This window comes from Dipodomys merriami, unplaced genomic scaffold (assembly GCF_024711535.1).
Source record: "Dipodomys merriami isolate MVZ:Mamm:240054 unplaced genomic scaffold, mDipMer1.0.p SCAF_9, whole genome shotgun sequence".
In the NCBI taxonomy this organism is placed as follows: domain Eukaryota; kingdom Metazoa; phylum Chordata; class Mammalia; order Rodentia; family Heteromyidae; genus Dipodomys; species Dipodomys merriami.
In genome coordinates this window covers 12,604,899-12,626,638 of record NW_027206512.1, presented here as the reverse complement: position 1 = coordinate 12,626,638, position 21,740 = coordinate 12,604,899, and the positions used below count along the sequence as shown (strand labels likewise).

Below are 21,740 nucleotides of genomic sequence, written 5' to 3'. Positions count from 1 at the left end.
TTTCCTGAGGAAAACTTACAGGCAGTTACTAAAAAGGCAAATAATCCAAAGAGATGCTTTCTTTTTTTGGGGGGGGGAGTGTAAGAAATTTTATGTATTGTATATAGAGAGGGTTGTCTGGCCCCCTGTCCTGGACCCCATTAAGACTACACATTTTACAATAGTAGCTCCATTTCTTTTAGATATTCAAAGAGTTCCAAAGAACTATGATCCTGTTTATTGAAGCGTCATAAACCCTTCAACTCCAGTTAAAATCCTTGGTGTTTCAGTTGTATGGGAGCTGTGGAGGCTGGCTTCCTCGTTTGGGTGGAGGTCCTGTTGCAACAGGACCAGCAGTAGCTGGTTTAGGAGTGTAACGTTGCTGTCTCTGAAAGGCATAGGTAGGGGTGGAAGGCAGTTCCCTTTATATTCGATCACTGCCATCTTGGCTCGATCCTGCTTATTCCGATTTGGGATCTGAAGCATTCTTTTCTAGCCTCCATTCTGATCTCGGTACCGAGGAGCCAATACTTGAAAGAGCTTTGGTATCCAGGCCTTCTCTGTGAGTCAGAAGTCAGCCCTGCGCATGGGCCATTCATTGGGGGTCTCCCAGCTTTCCATAGTTGATGAGCTTGGTGGCATAGCCCCTCTCATCCATGCGCGCCCACGGTGTCTCAATGCATTCATGTCGCACCAGTCCCCTAAGCAAGTTACATAGCAGGTGGATTCGAGACTCTGGCCAAGGGCCAGGCGCCATACACTCGGCGGTGGGAGATGGCCACAGCGACTGTGAGCTGCGTCTTTCCAGTGCCGCCCACCTCTAAGGGATGCTTTCTTAAGCGTTTTACAGATTAAACTTTTTCTTCTAGATGAATGGTGACTGTAGCAAAAAGTATTTCTCAATGAATATTTTGATAAATAATTGAGCAAATTATTCAGAAATTATCAGCACAGTAGATGACTGTTACTTGCTCTGTGAACACCAATTAGAGGGGAAAAATCATAGTTTCTATCCTCAAAATAGATATTTATTATTATATTAATAATAGGTAATATCTATTACTAGGTTAGAAAGGAAGATACAATAATATATAATTACATAATTATATATCATATAAAATATACTACATATGATTGCATATAATATACTATTATATTATATATATTTACTATATATAGTAATTATCATGAAAAACTTTTATTTCTTGTCATTAGTTTCCAAAATGTTCCAGGAAATCTTCTTCATGGTTTCCAAGAATAGTTGGGAAAAGCTTAGGAACAAAAATGTATAATAAAAAAGAAAAATGCGCTGTTTTATATAAACCTATGAGTTCTCATAAATATCTAAACCTTGGGGGACCTCACAGTCTAAATCTACAGCCAATGTTGGTTTTTCTGCCTAAGTCAGTTGAATTGTGTCTGTGATAGTGATGCAAGTCACTGAAACAATAATGTTCATATCCTAAGGGAAAGGAAACATGAAATGCTAAGTACTGTGTTAAATGGAATGCTATTTATCTAAGAGTCACCCTAGGCTTTCTCTTAAGAATCAATCATATAACCAGCACTTATTAAGGAAATAAGCCTTTGATATGACCATTCTATTAGGATGCAAATCACAACATACCCCCCCATCCTATAGTGGGGACAGAATTCTCTGTTATCGTAAGGGAAATGGTACTCAAACCTGGAATGGTAAATATTTGAGCCGGCAAGGGGTTTCTTTCTTCCTAGGAGGTAATATACAGTAGTTCACATAATGTGTTTAGAGCATTATAACTCTAAGAAAGAATGTATAGATTGTATTATTGCCAATGCAATGGAAGCCATGGTTATATTTTATGGGGAATTCACAATAAGAGCCATGAGGTACAACTATTTTTTTAATGTAGTGGTTTCTTGTATAATCCTATTATCTCAGAGGATCTGAAAATATGTCCATAGGCTTAGCCACATTGCCAACGTGTCTGCAGCACAAAAATATTTAAGGAACCCTGATCTTGAACCTGGGAGAATAGTAGTATTGGTTGGGGCTCAGCACTCTGTACACTCAGGGAAAAGATGAATGATGGATTTACTCTAGCAGGACTAGCTCTGAAGGAGGCAAAAAGGATGCTAAAGTTCAAGGTTTTCACAAGCAAAGCATCCAGAGTTCAAAGAAACATCCTTTCATTCTCCATAATCAACATTCCTGGAGGGAAGCCTCCTCTCATCCTTTTAAGGAAGCATGGCAGGACAAAGTATCAGGATGGGGGAGCAAGGGCTGAGCAGGGTGATATGCTGGAATGAGGAGTAGGGGCTAAGTGTGGGAAATATTCTCTTATGTACAAATTCAACTATCATCCAAGAAACAACCAATCATCAAGTTCCATGGTAAAAGGAGGCAATCAACCAGAAAAAGGAAACAACAGCCAATCAATAAGACCGATGATGAAACTAGACAACCAATCAGGAAAATCCAAATTTATCCCATAAAAGCCTTCCCTAATCCCCTATCCACATAACAGCAGTTCTCCTTGGATACTCAACTGCACAGTGCTCTCCTTGAGCAACATCGTAACAAAACTTTTACAAACTTCTTCTACTAACTGGTCTTGTCAAATTCTTTTACTAACCTTGCCTGGGAAATCCACAATATGAACATTTTTGTGGCTGATAGACAACACTCAATCCCACATCTACTATTAAAGCGTCATTTTCTTTTTTTTTAATTTTTTATTGTAAAGATACTATACAGAGGGTTACAGTTACATGAGCAAGGTAATGAGTATACTTCCTATTGAGCATTGTTACCACCTCCATTGTTTTCTCCCTACCTTCCCTTCCCTCCCTACCTTCCCCGAAGTTCTTTTTTTTCAAATTGTGATTAAGTGATTACAAAATTTCCCCAAATTTCACAATATTGTGGAATAATGCTGCTCATTTAAAGTCACAAGCTCATTCTAACTTTCCTGGAGCAAATTGTCTATCACGGTCTATAACATATACATCATACATGTGATCAGCAGCATGGAGAGATTTAGTAGTGGTTCCACCAGATGAGTGGGAGTTCTTTGTTTCTTTTTTTTTTAATTTTTTTATTGTAAAGATACTATACAGAGGGTTACAGTTATATGAGTGAGGTAATGAGTACACTTCCTCTTGAACATTGTTACCCCCTCCATTGTTTTCCCTTCCCCTCCCTCCCTCCCTTCCCCGAGGTTCTTTTTTTTTTTTTTTTGATTGTGATTAAGTGATTACATAATTTCCGGAAATTCACAGTATTGTGGAATAATGATGCTCATTTAAAGTCACAAGTTCATTCTAACTTTCCTGGAGCAAATTGTCTATCACAGTCTGTAATATATAAGGGTGCTCACATGTTATATACCATATATGTGATCAGCAGCATGGGGATATTTGGTAGTGGTTCAACCAGATGAGTGGGAGTTCTTTGTTTCTTAAGTCCTGTTAGTTTTGTCATATCACCTAACATTTTGGATTTAGCATCCACTTATCAGGGAGACCATGTACTGTTTGTCTCTTCGTTCTTGGCTTACCTCGCTCAACATGATTCCTTCTAGCTCCATCCATTTCCCTGCAAATGCCATTATTTTGTCATTTCTAATGGCTGCATAATATTCCAATGTGTATAGATACCACAATTTTTGGATCCATTCATCTGTGGTGGGGCATCTGGGTTGTTTCCATATCCTAGCTATTGTGAACAGTGCTGCAATAAACATGGAGGTGCATGTGTCCTTGTATATTGGTTCCTGTTGTTCAGGGTAGATGCCTAGAAGTGGTATGACTGGATCCTAAGGGAGGTCAATCTTTAGCTTTCTAAGGGCCCTCCAGACTGCTTTCCAAAGTGGTTGTATAAGTGTACATTCCCACCAGCAGTGTAATAGGGTTCCTCTTTCTCCACATCCCCTCCAGCATTTGTTGTTCTGCCTGGGCTGGCTTCAAACAGTGATCCTCAGATCTCAGCCTCCTGAGTAGCTAGGATTACAGGTGTGAGTCACCAGCATCTACCTATTTTGTTTATTTTTATTAACTGGTAAGCAAGAAGAGCATATACATGTCCTGCAGGCCTGTAGACTTGGGACGCATTACTTTTTGTGTCAGGTTATATGTCTTGAAGGACAAAGAGAGAAGCAGAAGTCAGCTTTCAGATCAAAAAGATGAAGCTCAATAAGGCTAGAATCTCAGAGGTACTTGGCTTCAGTCTGATTCTACAGAAAATTTGCAAGTGTAAACAACACAGAATTTGTCCCTCTGAGTGAAAAGGGCTGGGCTTTTGCACCCTGGTTAACAGTCAGGTTTGAGTTGGGGCCATTCCCTGGAAAATAGAGACATCTGGGAGCCATAGCATCTAGACTTACTACAGCTGGGGAAGTGGTTCTCTGGCTGGCACAAGAGGGCTGGGAATAGTACCAATAGTTATTCATTCAGAAGCTGTTGCCTCTTGCTCAAATTATTATTCTCGCCCTTTGCCATTTCATGGTAACAATTTCATTTCTTTGGATAAGATTAAAGAATACCACTGAATGTGTCACACTTTAGGTTCATATCTTAGCTATCAAGGAGATGAAATAAATATTTAATGAGCACCTACTGGTACTCAGTAGTCACAGTGTGATGTGATGATATACCATTATCTTTTATCAATATCTCCTCTGGTGACTAAAGGGACAATTTAATATGAAAAAATTGATAGGCTGAGAGAAAAATCTACCTAATATGGGTAATGGAAGAGAGGAATAATTTCAAAGAAGAAAACATTGACACTTTGAGGACATATAACAAAAGTTACTGTGTTTTGTTTCTCTGTGAAAAATGTCAGGAAATCTACATGGAATACTAGAGTAAATAAATAGCACTAGAAAATGAAATTATGACAAATGAAGAACTCTCAACAGAATGGGTCTTTTCTTTCACAATTCTTCCTAAAGTCAAAGCTAAAGAAAATAGAAAAAAAAACCCAAAAGGTCAGGGATTTGATTTAGATTGCAATAAACACCAAAATCCATATTAACAAAAGATGTTGATACTACACCAGAATAGTGTCCATCCTCTATCTCCCATGATAACCTCTATTTATTTTAACATCAGATGGGTAATATGCCCATGTGGCAACAAGGTTTGAGGGAGGCACGTGTCATCCAAGCGTGTGAGAACCCAGTCATCATGCTTCTGAACTGGAAGAGGATCGTCTCTATTTTGTTTTTATTGCCACAAAGTCTAATGTTATTTTGAGACATTTACCTTGAAAGATAATTGACTTAATGCAATAGCCTACAAATGGCCAATTGTGATTCAATGAATTCCTTCTCCTTAACCCAAATTAGAACTTTGCGCAGTTGACAATCACAGTGGAAAACATTTGTTTTCCTTCCAATCTTCTCAGGCAGAATGCCCATCAGATTTTCATCAGCCTTGCAACACATTCTTCTGGCATGAACATGTTTTCATTAAAGCATGCTGGAACATTCTGCCAGGGTCACAGGAAATGAACTGCAGGTGTGAGTTGGGGGTCTACACATTTCCCTTCCCTACAGATGCATGGATAGAATCCCATCAGCTGGACCTCATCAAAGTCCTTCCAAAAGTCCACCTTCTTCTTGTCATTGTCCCTTTACCAATCAAGAATGTTGGTCTGCATCTGGGAATACTAGTATTGCTATAATTTTGTTATCCTTGAACTACAGTTCTAGAAAGATCACAAATTTATAAGAACAGAAATACCCACTTATTTCACCTCCTCCTCCCCACTGTCTTACAGCTGGCTGAAAACAATGATCCCCCCGTGGCCCACTCAACCATTTGAGTTTTGCCATGTTTCTCATTCACAAGATTAGTACATGTTCAGGTCACATGTTTTTAAATTAAAATTTAGTACTATGCTAGTTAATACAATTTGAAGCCAGAAATACAAGCTGTATAAGATATAAATATTATGGCTTTCATGTAGGTACTAGTCAGAGTTCCCAAGAATTTAGAGGGCTAAAAGAATTGTTTATATGTATGTTTATCCATGGATACACCTTTCTAAGTTGGACTTCAATATCATGAGACTGGATTAAAAAATTTCTAAGATCTAAACATAATCTTAAAATCACATAGTCTGCCATCTATCATGATGAACTAATTGTAACCCTCTTCCCACACACGTAGGCCCAGAAAGGAGAGGTTAGGAAAAGCTACTTGGTGAATGCAGGCTCTTTGTCAGGCACTCAGTCAGGGACTTTGCATAGATTATCTCTAATCCTTTCAATAACAATCTCATTTGCTGACAGAAGCCTGTTAAGTGACTTGACTAGGGCCCAACATTGAGTCAGACCGAGAAGCTATGTGGCAAAAGCTCATATTTTCACGCACATCACACATGGTTTGGACACATCAGAACTGGAGCTCAGGTTCTTCTTTTTTGAGCTCTAAAAAATTTGTGCATAATCCTGCACATCCAAGAAAAGCTACTGGAAATACACTAAGGTATAGTTCCATAATACAATAGTAGCAATTAAAACTGTTGAGAAGCATACCTAATGGAGGAAGGCTCTATTTTGGCTCATGATTTTGGAAGCTTCAGTCCCTGTCACTTGGCTCCTTGTTTCTGAGTATGTGCATGGTGAGGCTGAACATCTGTGTTGGGAGTGTGTAGTAAAGCACAAAGCTCAACTTATGATGGCTAGGAGACTGAGACAGACATGGTGGAGGACTTCAGGGATAAGATGTACCCTTCAAAACTGGACTCTGGTGGATGAGATCTGAGGATTGTGATTTAAACCGAGGATTTAATCTGAGGACACTTATCTCCAACTAAACCAAAAAGTGGGAAATGGAGCTATGGCTCAAGTGGTAGAATATGAGCCTTAAGCATACAAAGCTCAGGGACAGTAACCTGAGCCCTAAGTTCAAGCTTCAGTACCAGAACACACATACAGACACCCAGACACCCAGACACATAGACACAGACAGACAGACAGACACACACACACACACACACACACACAAACACACAAAGATAAACCTTTCAAATGCATGCTATCACAACTTAGTCTGTCTAACCAGGCTGTGCCTTGTAATAGACCATTCAGCTATGAGTTCCTCAATGGATTAATCAGTGGCTAAGATGAAAGCCATTGTGATCTGATCAAATCTCAAAAACATCCAGCTAGTACCTAAGCTTTTAGCATGCACACTTAAAGAGATACTCCATATTCAAATATAATAGGCAAATAATTTAATAAGTTGAGTTTGTCATTAAAGGATGAATTTATATATCTGCATTGGTCCACAGTGGTTGAGTTTAGAAGTTAAGGTTTGGGGTGAATTCAATTCATCTTCTCTTTCAGAATTTGACATCTTCTACAATGAACAATGGCAACCTGAGGAAAGTTGCTGAGCACATCGAACCTGTTTGTTCATCTTGAACTGAACAATAGTAATAATTAATAAAAAGTCTATAATATAGTGTTATCATGAGGGCTGTGTGACAAAATCTTGAAAAATATTCAACCAAGTACCTGGCCTGTGTCATGCATTACATTTGTCACTGGGAGAAAAGGGACCTCTAAGGCGATTGAACTTTCCGTTTAAATGTAATGCAAGATACATTTTCCTACAAGCTAGTTAAATTGAATTTTATGTAGTTCCTACAGGCATCATTTTAAAAGACATCAATAGTCCTTGTTGGCCAGCCCCTTTAAAACTTGGTAATCACTTGTTTCCATTGAGGTCAAGCTTTTAGGTAGTTACACAGTTGATGTTACATCATTAATACACAGAAGTTCAAAAGCTCTAGCTGGAGCCTGACATCAATGTTGTCTTCTTAGGGCTGTCAGTATGGCTCAGTGTATCGAGTGTGGTAAAGGCTGCTTCTGCTGTATCAGTTTTCCTGAGAAATAGGATTTTCTTAGAACAATATCCAGGGAAACACAGTGAAGAACTCGTGTTTGAATAAAAAGAACATAACAGGTTTGCTGGAGAGGGCCTATACTTACATTATTGTACTTTGTTGAGTTAAGTAGTGTGTGCTTCTGGCCATGATTCAAGAGGAGATGAGCCAGAGATGGTGTTTGATCAGGACAGGAAGTCACATAAGGACATTAAAGAAAATCATGGACACTCCCTGGAGTATTAGTTTTCATGAATCTCTGAGTCTATGGACCTGAGTCTGTGGCCAAAATATTTTAGAAAACAGCTGGATGCTGAAGGCTTACATCTACAATACAAACTACTCAGAATTTTGAGATTCTGAAGCTTCTTGTTGAAAACAAATCTGGGCAGACAAATATGAGACTGTTATCTCCAATTAGTCAGTAAAAAGCTGGGAGCAGATGTGTGGCCAAAGTAGGACACCACTGGTTTTAAGCAAAAATGCCAGGCAAAACCAGAAAGTACTGAGTTCAAGCCCCAATACTGACACAAAAACATAAAATAGAAAATTTACTTTATTGTTAGATAGAACGTAAAACCAGCCAATGTGATCTTTAGAATCAAAAGGATACTATTACAGTTCCCGAGAACCAAATTTGCAGCACCAAATTATTCTACCTCACAAATGTACCTAAAAGCTAGAGTATTGCATAAAATCCTCTGATTGTATAATTTTCCTTGTGTCTTCTCAGGAGGGACTTGATGGATAGTTGAATGGCTAACCTTTGGACAGTTGAGGCAGACAGTTGAGCTTGGGGGTTCTGAAAAATGAATCCGAGAACATTTTTATAACTTAATTATCTTGAGCTCTCCAACATTTCTTTATCTGTCAGCGTTACCATATTAAAATTGTATCATGCCTGAAATGTCTATTCCTGCAGTCAAAATCACTGAAGGTTGAGATTTTTTTCCCCTTCTCAGATATATTGCTATCTTGCTAGATGGTGGTTTTATTTTATCATCTATCACAGTAAAAGCTGGCTGAAATGTGTGCGATCAATGTATTAGCATTTCTTACGTTGACACCACCATTCCCCTGTACAATTCAGTCTCAGCAGGCTGGGAGCTATGACGGCCACGCCTAGAAAGGGGAAATAGAAAAGACTAGGATGCTCTAACAGTTTGTCAAGATGATCCTGATCATGGTAGTAGAAGTCTTTAATCCATCACATTGTCCTGGCTCATAGGCAGCCACCGCAGTCTTCCTCTCACACGTTCCTAAAAGGTCCTAGTACCTTCTACATCTGTACACCATCCCATTTCTGTATCTACAAAGAGGAGATGGGTTAATAGCAGTATAGACAGAAAATTGTTTTCATAAGGAGTTGGGAATAGAGCTGTAAAACCATAATGTCTTCCAGAGCAACTTTTTGTCATGCAACAATGATAACAAATGTTCAGGATTAGTCAGAAGGGACTGCAGTCCTTCTTCTTGAATATCTTTGTAGAGGATAGCTGCTTTAAGGATCTTGTTATAACTGCTTTCCTACAAACAAGCCTATCTCACTAGTGTAAAAATACGATAGTTCTCTCAAGAAATTGCCTTCACTCAGATTTTCTCATCGTTTTCTTTTCCACTTCTCCTGTTATCATAGACATCTATCCCTACTGCAACTTCTTCATGGGGAAACAATATGCTGGGTCTCCTCAGTTGTGTAATTTTCCTTTCTCTTCTACTTTCTGGACTGTGTACATCAGCTTACTTAAACCTGTTGAAAATTTCCTGGCTTTTGTTTCAATTTTTCTTGCCAAGTAAATTTCTCTATGATACAAGCTCTAATTTTTTATTGACTGCCAAAACACATGCCTTCCATTCAGACTCAACTTGTGTCAGTCATGTTTATAAAGTATCCTCATTTCACAAAATTAGTCATAATTTTCTCACCTTGTTGTGCTCCACTGACATTGAGAGCAATTCTTGGGCAATATTTTCCTGACTGTTTTTAAAGTTTTTTTTAAAGTTTATTATTTATTTATTATTTTTTTTGCAAGTCTTGGGGCCTTAACTCTGGGTCTGGGCACTATACCACCTCAGCCACAGTGCCATTTTTGGCTTTTTTGAGTAGCTTATTGGAGATCAGAGTCTCATGGACTTTCCTGCCTAGTCTGCCTTTGAACCACAATCCTCAGATCTCAGCCTCCTGAATAGCCAGGATTACAGGCATGAGCCATGAGCATCTGGCTGTTTTATTTTTAAAATATTTTTTATTATCTTTAAGCAGTTGTACAGGGAGTTACCATTCAACAAAGCAGTATATGAATTCAATGGGTCTTGATTAATGTCTTCCCTTTCAGCATTCCAACCAATCTTTCCTCACTTTTCTTAAATTTTGTAGGCTATACATTGAATATTGGATTGCATTCTTCCACCCTTCTTTTCACTTTTCTACCCCCTCCCTTTGATTATATCCCACTCTTTCAAGTACCCATTGCCTGGCATTTATTTTGTTGGACTATTTTTGGCCTTCCTAAGGAATTACATTGCTTGAGTTTGGCCCTAAATTTATCATATTTCAATTAATAAATTTATATATACTTACATATCACCCAAGGTATTTACTTGCATTCTAGCCTTCTACGTAGAGGCAGATCCCCATCCTTCATAATAACTTCCTGTCACTTTGGGGTTTAAAAATTTCTGTAACTTTGGTATTTCTGGATTTGCCACAAAACTGTATTATTGCTATGAATTAGAGAACTAACCATCCCTAGATTCTTTTTTTGGAGGGAGAAAGAGTAGTAAGGCTTGAAATCAGGGCTTCACACTCTCTCCTTGTCTTTTTCACTCAAGGCTGGTACTTTACCACTTGATCCATGTCTCCACTTATGGCTTTTTGCAGAACCCCACAGACTTTACTGCTTGGGCTGGCTTTGAACCACAATCTTTACATATCAGCCTCCCAAGTAGCTGATATTACAGGCATCAGCCCACAGCTATTCCTGGATTTGTTAGCAGAAAAATCCTTTGTTCCTTGCAGGAAGAGAAGGAATAGTGTCTCAGGACACATTTTAAAACCATGACTGTGCCACAGCATATTCATATACCTGCTGTCTTCATCTCTCTCTGGAAATAGCTTTGGCTTTCGAATCTCTCATCCTTTAATACTTTTAGCTTGTATAAAGACTATTTTTTATTTTCCTCTTTCATGGATAACGTTGCATATGTCTTTGGGGGCTACTTGTAGACAGCTATTTAGTGGCAGATAAAGAGCTTTTTGGAAATTTCAGTTGAAAGGCTTTGTCAGAATTCTTGGACAGAGATAGCGCCTTAGATCAGGATGCACAGAAACTTCAGCTGTTCAGCTCAAACTTGCAATGCATTTAGAAATAACTTTACGGTGAAATTGGATAGCAGAAATGAAATTATGCCACTGAAAAATTTTAGTACCAAAGGGCATTTGAGTAGTGTAATTCTATCATTCTAGGATGAAGGTGTCTTTTCCAGGCTTATAGAAAACAAGGTTTAACAATAGAGATTGCTCACTGGTGTTTAATGATGCTTCATTTATTCTGAATTCTTCTGTTTAGCCCATGAACCCATTTTTTTAGAGAAATTTTCTAACTTCTCAAAGGACAACACTATATTTATTTCTGATGTTTGTAATATTAAAAATACTGATTATTACTGGTATAGTACAGTAGTACTATTGCATATACATACATATACATATACATGTGTATATATAGATATATGTCTATAAATACATATATAAGCAAATGTACATATATGTATACACACATATATACATATATGTATATGTGCATACATAGTATATTAATATATGTATAAAATAATACAGATATATACATATATGTGCTTGTGTTATTTTTAAAAATTTTAATATATATTTTTTGTAAAGATACTATACAGAGGGGTTACAGTTATATGAATAAGGTAATGAGTGCATTTCCTATTGAGCATTGTTACCCCCTCCTTTGATTTTGCCCTTCCATTCCTTTTCTCCCTACCTCCCCAACTCCTCCCTCCCTCCCCAAGTTGTAAATTTTATTTTCAACATAATGTCTTGTACATCTCATTGTTGCAGTGGGTCAACCTGTATCCTTGTTTCAGCATTTTGTTATTTCCCTTCCCCTCCCCAAATTAGAAAAATGTATATACAATATGCAGGGCACCAGAATCAAATACAGTAACAACAGGGGTTATGCCATGGGGGTATACAAAAGAAACAAAAAAAATCACATAGTATATTAAAAACAACAGCAAAGATAAAACCTCTTGTGTCCCTTTCTTGGGGTTCATAGTCATAAAACTTGGCTCTAAGATGTAGTTTTTCTTTTTACCTTCTTCAAATAGGCTTTTACAAATCTTCTCTAAGTTACTTCCTCCTTCTCCTCTCTCTTTTCCCTCACACCCTTTAGTTTGCCACCTCTAATCTCCTGCTGATGAAGAAATATTCATGCAAATATTATGTGTTAAGTATATTTGTCAGGGCTCTCATTGGGTGATTAGGAACATGGTATAAGCTCTTGTGCTGTAGTAGCCTTTTTCTGTTCTTTTGAAATCTGGCAACAATCTCAAACTTCCAAGAAAGCGTAGAGTAGAGCATTTTCCTCACCTGAGTAGATCTGGGCAGGGATAACAGGGATCACCTGCAGCACAAGGTCTCTTGTCCATGCATTTCTAATGATTCCCCAAATACTAATGTTCCAGCATATAAGATGTATGTATGGGGGCTGGGAAGGTGGCTCAGTGGTAGAGTGCTTGCCTTGCATGCCTGAGGCCCTGGGTTCAATTCCTCAGCACCACATAAGCAAAAAAAAGAAAAAAGCCAGAAGTGGCGCTGTGGCTCAAGTGGTAGAGCACTAGCCTTGAGCTGAAGAGATGAGGGACAGCGCCCAGGCCCAGAGTTCAGGCCCCACGACCAGACCCCCACCGCCCAAAAAAGAAAAGATGTATGTATGTGCTGGGGCAGGGGAAACCTGAAATCCTATTCTTTAAAACATGCCTTTCTTGATCAATTTGGAATATCTCCTCTCATGTTCTATGGTTTTCCTTAGTGCAGTAAATGGCTTCATTTAAAACAGACGGGCTCTACTTGTTTGAGTACTATGGTCTAAAAAGCATTCCCAGGGTCTATGCCCTTGATCACAGAGGAGAAAGAAGTACATTAGCAAGGATGTAAGCGACCTAGGCCTTCTCTTTGTAGAGAAAGTTAATAGAAATATTAGACAATGATTGATAGAGCAGAAGCATCCCTGGGTTGATGATTCTTTGTGAGCAATGGAACATGAATCTTTCTAAATGTCAAGGTTCCCCAAACAGAATAGATAAGTATATATGTTTCCTATGATCCTTTCCACACACTGGCTTTTTACCTTAGAAAGGAGCACTTGGTTTGTTTATCTATTTGTTTTTATAGATGGTGTTTTTAAGCAAAGAAAAGGAGGAAGATGTGAACTCCAGGGATCCTATCCTTATTGATTTCCATTAAAAATTCCAAAAGTTCAAAATAGCAACCAGACACTCAGAATTTACAGAGCTATTCTGGCTCTGTGGATCCCAATCAACATGGAGAACCTACTTCAGGACACATATTTCTTTCTTTATTTGTACAAATACTCTCTTCTCTGCTTAGATATCCAGATATTAATTTCCAGGGAGAAGGGTAAATGGGATTTAATATGATTGAAGTATTCCATAGCCATGTATGAAAATAGAATAAACTTGTTTTACAAAAAGAAGCGATCAGACAAAGTAACAAGGAGGATAGATTTGATCAAAGTACATTATATGCATGCATTTCACAATGAAAGACTTTCATACAATTAATATATGCTAATAACAATAGAGAAATGGAGTGTTGCATTGTTTTTGATGTTAGTTTTTCTAAATGACAATCATCCTTTTTAATAATCTTTATTCTTCATGTAGTTACTTTCACTTGTTAACTGGTAAAATATGGCATGAGGATTATGAATTATCTAAAATTTCTCCTTCTTTAGTTTCATGTGAAATTTTTATTTGTTTAATATTTATTTTATCTTGAATATTTTCTTAGGCCTATTTTGTTATTACTATATTTTGTAACTTGGTTGTGTTTTGTTTTATTGTGTTCAATTTTGTATTTAGACAAAAGCTAGACTGAGAGCCTGTATTAGTCACTGCTCCTTACAGGGAACTGAAGACAGTATGGTCCACATCTGCTCATCAATATGATGATGGGAAGGGAGTGAATTCATGTGATATTTTCAACCTATTGGCTTATGAATAAATAATATCTTTTACTTGATTAATTAAAAATGTTATAAAATATGACCCTTCATCATTCTACTTATAGATTTGGTTTGGAGAATGACTTTACCTATATTAAATGCATGCAACATAGTCAATAGTCTCCTCTCCTAATTTTACTTCCCATTGTTTTAGCTATGCATAGTCAATCTCAGGCTGAAAATATTAAATGGAAAATTCCAGAAGCAAACTAGTAAATTTTAAATCAAGCACCTTTCAAGTAGCATGATGAACTCTCATGCCATCTGTTCTATAACCCAGGGACATAAATCATTTCTTTGCCCAGTATATCCATGCTATATGTCAGTCATCTAGTAGCCTTCTCAATGGTCAGATCAGTTGTCATGATGTTGCATTACTTAATAATGGCCCTGAGATATAAGAGTAGTGACACTGACAAATTTGTTACAGTATTTTGTTATATTTTTTCTATATAAAAATTAGTTATTATTTTTAATCTCTGAGTGTACCTAATGTGTACATTATGATTTATTGAAGGTTTGTATATCTAGGAAAAAAATAATATATTTAAGGTTTGGTGCCCATCCATTGAGAAGTTTGGAATCTTTCATGGATAAGGAGCAATTACTATATCAAGGAATTATATTTAAAACATGCAGTTTTAACTCCTAGTCATGGAAAAAACTAACAATAAAGCATTTCAGAACCATAACTTTAGGGAAAAATAATCTTAGGATTTATATATTTTTGACATAAAAGATGTTGGACTCACTAAAAATAATGTTGGTGGAGGAAGAACAGATAGAATGAAAATAAATAACAGGAAAGTAGGGATTAGAATATAGACAAAGAACTGTATTTGATGTAGGTATAATTTGTGGAGGGGAAGGGAAAAAACAAATTGTTTAAATAGAGCTACAGGTGGACCCGTTGCAACAATGAGATGTACAAGAGGTTATGTTGAAAAGCGAACTTTACAACTTTGGCAGGGGAGATGGAGACAGGAAGGGATGGGAAGGGGAAACAAAGGAGGAGGCAACAATGCTTGATAAGAAATGTACTCATTACCTTGCCCATGTAATTGTAACTCCTCTATATGGTATTTTCACAATAAAAAAATGAAGATAGTCAAATATTTCCTATTAACTGGAAAAGCTCATAGGCAATTGTCAAAATTAACCTGAAGGTAGCCTCTGGAAAGTACTACCATCTTACAAAATAGAAAAATAACTTCTTTCCCATTTAAAAAAATGTAATTCTCTACCAACTTTGTAATCAGATAAGATCTCACAAGGTTATTACCTAACTCTGCCCTGTGACATTGTTTACTCCCATTTGGCTTTTGGCTCCATTCTTGCTTCTCATTACTCAACTTCGGTACTTGGCTTCACCAAATTCCCAAAGGTCTGACCTGCTTCAGTGTTACTCAGGCCTGCTGTGGCTGTTCTATCTTGTGGGATTCTGTATTGTTGGCTCACTCACCACTGGCTTTGCCATCATATAACTTCTTGGCTCAGTATTCCTGCATTTTGAGCCTTCCCCTGTTCCAAATTGTTTTTTTCCCAGGAAGGGAAGAAATTCTTAAAATTCCCTGGAAGAGAATAAATATTCATCCCTGGTCCTTTAAAAGGGTCACAAGTGAAAACAATAATACTCCAAATGGCATTTCTGAGTCATTCTATTTTAGTCACTACAGCATGCATGAACTTTTTATGTTCAACAGTGTCAACAATTACACTATCTTTTAGTTATAGACTATAGTTATGTGTGACATCAATCAGCAAACAAATTAATATTAGAGAGTCAATGAAAAACATGTAAGTGTGTGTAATCATAATTATGGATTGGGATATAAATCTGAGGATTTACAAGAAAAATATTTAGTGTGGCTGGTTTGAACAAGCCTGTTATATGGCACTGTTGAAACAAAAGATAGGTTTATGTGAGTAAACTGTTCTTGTAAAAAAGTGGAGAAAGAAAAATCTCCCCAAAGATGTTCCAATGGAAGGTATTGCAATTCATTAAGACTGACATTTTATTATCTGAGGTTGTTTCTCGTATATTCCATCTGTCACTTTGTTTTGTGTTAGGTCACCATTTACCTCAGCAATTAGAAATAGACTTTCATCCTCCAAATGTGCTTTTTAATAGTAGGTAAAATAAATCATTAAGATAGCAACAATAAATTCCAACATCTTATTGTATAGTTTTCTAATGATGGTGGTGCCTATATGAGGAGGAGAAGTTAAAGACTTTTATAGAACAAATTCATGACAAGGCTTGTTAGTCATGAATGACTTACCATTGCTAAAGGACAATTCTTTCTTATGTTCTTCTGAGCCCTCAAAGAAAAAGCAAAAAATTCCAATTCAAACAATATTAGAAAAAGAAGAAAAGACATAATATAAGTTAAAATATCCACATCCCAGAGTAATCCTTGCCACAGAAATATTAGTCTGGAATACTGCATGTTTTAAATCTTTTCTTCTTCCCTCCTTCTTTTGGACATACACTTCATTTTAACTTTTAGCCACTCAGAACTCATCAACATAAACAATATTATGCAAGGAAAGAGGGACAACTAATAAAATCAACCCTTTCCTGGTTTTAAGCTTTCTAAGCACGTCTAGGTACAAGTAGTAATTCACTTTAAATTTCCCTTGAGAAGGTCTTATCCACTTTCATAACACAGTGAGAATTAAATGATACTTTACCATTTGCTGGAGTCTCAATCTTGTCTCTCCAAAAAAAAGACAAAAAAGGTAAAATTTTTTATTTGGTATAGAACTCACCACAAAAATATGCAATCTGTAGTGTTTATGACTATTGAAATTTTCTTATATAGATAGATAATCATTCAGGATTTAGGAACAGATAATCTAACTTTGATTGGCTATTTACAAGTTGAGTAGCTACTAACCCATTTTTCTTTTTTTTTGGGGGGGGGGGGAGGGTCTGGTCGTGGGGCCTGAACTCTGGGCCTGGGTGCTGTCCCTCAGCTCTTCAGCTCAAGGCTAGCACTCTACCACTTGAGCCACAGCACCACTTCCGGCTTTTTTCTTTTTGCTTATGTGGTGCTGAGGAATAGAACCCAGGGCCTCATGCATGCAAGGCAAGCGCTCTACCACTGAGCCAACTTCCCAGCCCCCTAACCCATTTTTCTATATAGACCATTTTTTCATTGCTCCTACACTAATCAGTAAATATTTTTGCTACAGTGCTTCTCTACCTTAAGGAACTCAAGTCCCAAATCACTGTTCCTAGCTTACTCAGAGTTTCAGAGCAAAGAGAGTGTGTGTGTTTGTCAGCAATGTGACACAATGCCTAAGAAAATGAACTTACAGGAGCAAAGATTTAATTTACTATTTAAGAGATTTCAGTCCATGGTTATTTGGCTATGTTGTTTCTTGGCTTGTAGTGGGATAGAATTTCATCGCAGCCAGGAAGCAGAGAACATGCAAGAAAGAGGCTATGGCGACATATCTGCAGAGGCATGTGCGTTTGTATTCAACCAGGAATCATCTGCTCATGTTTCTACCACCTCCCATTAATGCTACCAAGTTAGGAATCCATCAGTGCATGAATCCATTATTGAGGTCAGTAAACTCATAAGCCAATCACCTCCTTCAAAGGCCTGACTTCTAAGCACCACTTCATTGAGGATCAAGACTTTAACACATGAGTTTTTTCGTGGGGGGAGGATATTTTTATTATATAACAGAGAACTGTACCTTTCCTGAGACTGTTGCTAGGCATCACTTCCATCTATTTCTCTCTTATAAAATGTAACAGAGCCCTTTATGGTTGACCATTTCAGAACTACCACAGGGCTAATTGCCAATTCTATTCATAAGATCTCATGAGTAATTATTGCTTGCCATAGACTTTGACCTTCTTGTCACTTTCTGATTTTACATATTTGCCTACCTGGATTTGGATTCACATATGCTCACTTTTCTTGTTCATACACAAACTGCTTCTTAGTCATAAAGTTCTAGCTCTTGATCTACTTTCTCTTACAAGTATAGAATGCAAGTTGCTTTTCAAGTGATGATGTCACAATTGTTTGCTTGAAATGAATGTCCTTTAAAAGAATATCCTTACTAGCCTTATGCTTTTCCTGTGGCCATAGCTACTGTGCCTTTCTATTGTGGCTCATTAAATTCTCTCATGTGAACATCAGTCTTCATATGTCTACTTCACAAATAGTGAACAAAAAGTTTTTCATTTTGCTATGAAAACAAAAAGTAATTGCCATTCAAGATTTCATTACTGATTAGGTCATTACATGTAATTAGCATAGTGCTTACAGGATTTCTGTAGGCATTAGTACCAGTGTGTAATGTAACTGGAGTCCAGATTCTAATTTGGGAAAAGGTTGTAATGTTAATGGCTGTTTGTAAATTAGATTTGGGGAAATTGTGAAGACAATATTGATCAAAAGAAAAAGCACTGTTGTAGGTGTTAGATAGATATAGGTTCTATTGCTTACCCAGTAGGAAACTTTGGACAGACATGTCACTCAACATATGTGAATTTACTTCTTCCAAACTTCATATTGTTGACAAAATGATTAAATGAGACAGTATATAAGACTAGCATAAGGCAAAGACAAAAGTGGTTGCTTAGTAAATATCAGCAACTATGTCCTCTGTCATCCAACTTTGTATTCTATATTCTGCTGCCTCTGTTTTGCACGCCAACTTTATTACTAGTTTCCTCAACAGTTCAATATGTTAGAATAAAGGAAAAGACTCACAGAATGAGGCTAAACATCCTCATGAGGCCATGGTATCTGACTTTTTTCCTATTAATGTACCTAAAATATGATGGACATTTCCTCCTACCTACCACACACATTTAGGTTTCTAGAACAACACATTTGCCTTGTCCTGCTACCTTTACCACCAATTTTTAAGCTTCCATGTAAAAGGAAGATTTTTCTGTGAGGAAAATATCATGGTCATTCAGATAACTCAGTTCTTATGGAACTGAATGTTGAACTATTGGGCAGATGTTTTGCTGGATGGGTAGGAGGCAAAGGAACTGTTGAAAGAAGGTCTCCAATGATCTCAAAGGGAGAAACTAGAGGAAGCTGATTGAACATACAGGATCCACTGCTTATAAAGGATGCAATTGGGCCTGTGAATGCCTTATTCCCACACAATTCCTGGGCAGGATTATCATGCATGCACTGCATCTGGCTCACTCACCTTAGGACAATGACAGGCCAGCTTTGCCCCTCAAGTTCTTTATTTACCCTTTTTCTTTCATATTGAGAAATCCATTCTAGCTGGATACTGGTGGTTCATGCATGTAATTCTAGCTACTCAAGAGGCTGAGATCTGGAGATTGCAGTTCAAAGCCAGCTCAAGCAAGAAAGATCATGAGACTCTTGAGACTCTTATCTCCTATTAACCAACAGAAAACTGTATGTGGCACTGTGGACTGCCACTGTAGAGCACTACCCTTGAGCCAAAAGAGCTCAGGGACAGCCCCCAGGCCCTGAGTTCAAGCCCCATGATGGACAGAAAAAAATCCATTCTAGAATTGAGTTAAAATATGTCTCTAAATCACAATTCTCCTCATCTTTTGTTTCCTTAAAAATTTTTTATTGTAAAGATACTGTACAGAGGGGTTATAGTTACATGAATAAGGTAATAAGTACATTTGCTATTGAACATTGTTACCCCTTCCTTTGTTTTTCCCCTACAATCCTTTCCTCCCCACTTCCCCGACTCCTCCCCTGCCCCAAGTTGTAAAGTTTGTTTTCAACAGTGTCCTATACATCTCATTGTTACAATAGGTCAACCTATATCCTTGTTTCAGCACTTTGTTATTTCCCTTCCCCTCCCCAATTTAGAAAAATGTATATACAAGCTACAGGGCATCAGAATCAAATACAGTGACAACAGGGGTTATACCATAGAGGGAAGAACATACAAAAGAAATCTAAAAATCACATAGTACATTAAAAACAATAAGAACAAAGAGAAACCTCTTGTGTCCCTATCTTGGGGTTCATTACGGGTCATATGTCCATAGCTTTTTTTTTTTTTACTTTTTTTAAATTTAATTTAATTTTATTTGTGAACATACTGTACAGAGGGGTTACAATTACATGGGCAGGATAATGCGTACATTTCTTACCAAGCATTGCAACCTCCTCCTTTGGTTTACCCTTCATATCCCTTCCCAGCCTCCCCGCTTCCCCCCAATCCCAATCCTTCTCATTCCCCCCCCTTTCCCCCCCCCCCCCCCGCACCGACGTTGTAAAGCTCGTTTTTGTCCATAGCTTTTGACCTTTTCTGCTTGTCTGGTAGGATTATCCTAGTTTTATACCAGTTATTGTAAATAAGGGAAACTATGGACCTATGTTTCTTTGAGTCTGGAATGATGTATTCCATGCCCTAAAGACAAACAACTATCAACCAGAATACTGTACCCAGCTAAACTCTCCTTTATAATGGAGGAATAAATAAAAACCTTCCAACAGCAAAGAAAAATTGAAACAATATATCTCCACCAAACCAGCATTATTACAAAAGATACTTAAGGATGTCCTACACATAGAAAACCAAGAGCATGATAAAGGCCAAGAAACGGCTCCCAAACCATGAATCTGAGAATCATAGGAAGAATCCAGTTGGCACAGCCCCTAAGAAGGTGGATAACGTGACAGGAACTACCAAACACCCCTCAGTCCTAACTCTCAATATTAATGGACTTGACTCTCCAATTAAGCGACATAGACTGTCTAGTTGGATTAAAAAGCAAGATCCTTTCATCTTCTGCCTTCAAGAGACACACCTTGCCCACAAAAACAAACATTCTTCTGTTTCTTTCTACTAATCTTTCTATTACTCCAAGTCGAAGGAATTTGAACCTATTGCCTTTCTGGTTGCTTCATTGTTGGTCCTGTGCCTCTGGCACAATCCCTGTTTTGCAGCAAATGAAGTCATAGATTGGAGAAATGGAGAAGATAGGAATACCAAGACTCAGAAATTCATTGGGGGCTGGGATGTAGCTAAGTGGCAAAGCACTTGCCTAGCAAATGCAATGTCATAGGTTTGATCCCTACTACCAAAAAAGAAAAGACAAAAGACAAAACAAAGAAATGCATTGTTTAATATTTCGATGATAATATCATGTCACATAAGTATAATCTCATCACACAGAATTATTCCAGGATCTATTTGCCATGTGATAAAATTTATATGAGGAAATGTACTCTGCATTTCAATTATGTTATCAGGACTGCATTGACTGCTGCTTTACGTTTACCACCAGGGCCATTGCTTTCATCATCCTTTTCCCATGATGACAAGAGACTGGACCACATCTCCTGGTCCTGAACTGGCAGAGGAGCAGATGGGACATCCTGGATAGTGTAACTGCAGAGATAACTTGCCATTATGGTCTTTCCCACTGTTTCTTACTACTCTCGCGGGAGCCCCTCCTTTCCTTTGTAACCATTACAGCCATTTCTTTTCCCTTTCAGCAAAGGTTGTATCTTCTCTGTTGACAGTGACAAATTCTCTATAGCCTTGGCCTTTATCCTCTGTCCCTGAAGTTAGTTGATAGTTTTGTTGTTGTTGTTTGAGACATGAGAAATAAGCAAGAGAAA

The 21,740-nt window shown here is 37.6% G+C and overlaps 1 non-coding gene and 1 pseudogene across 1 annotated transcript; both read right to left on the bottom strand.

Moving 5' to 3' along the window:
* Positions 1 to 216: 216 nt before the first annotated feature.
* Positions 217 to 21,527, bottom strand: LOC138820947 (large ribosomal subunit protein bL17m pseudogene; annotated as a pseudogene).
* On the bottom strand, positions 5,068 to 5,171 carry LOC138821151 (small nucleolar RNA U13). Its single transcript, XR_011370086.1, has one exon. It is a non-coding gene; the product is annotated as a small nucleolar RNA U13 (small nucleolar RNA).
* Positions 21,528 to 21,740: the final 213 nt, after the last annotated feature.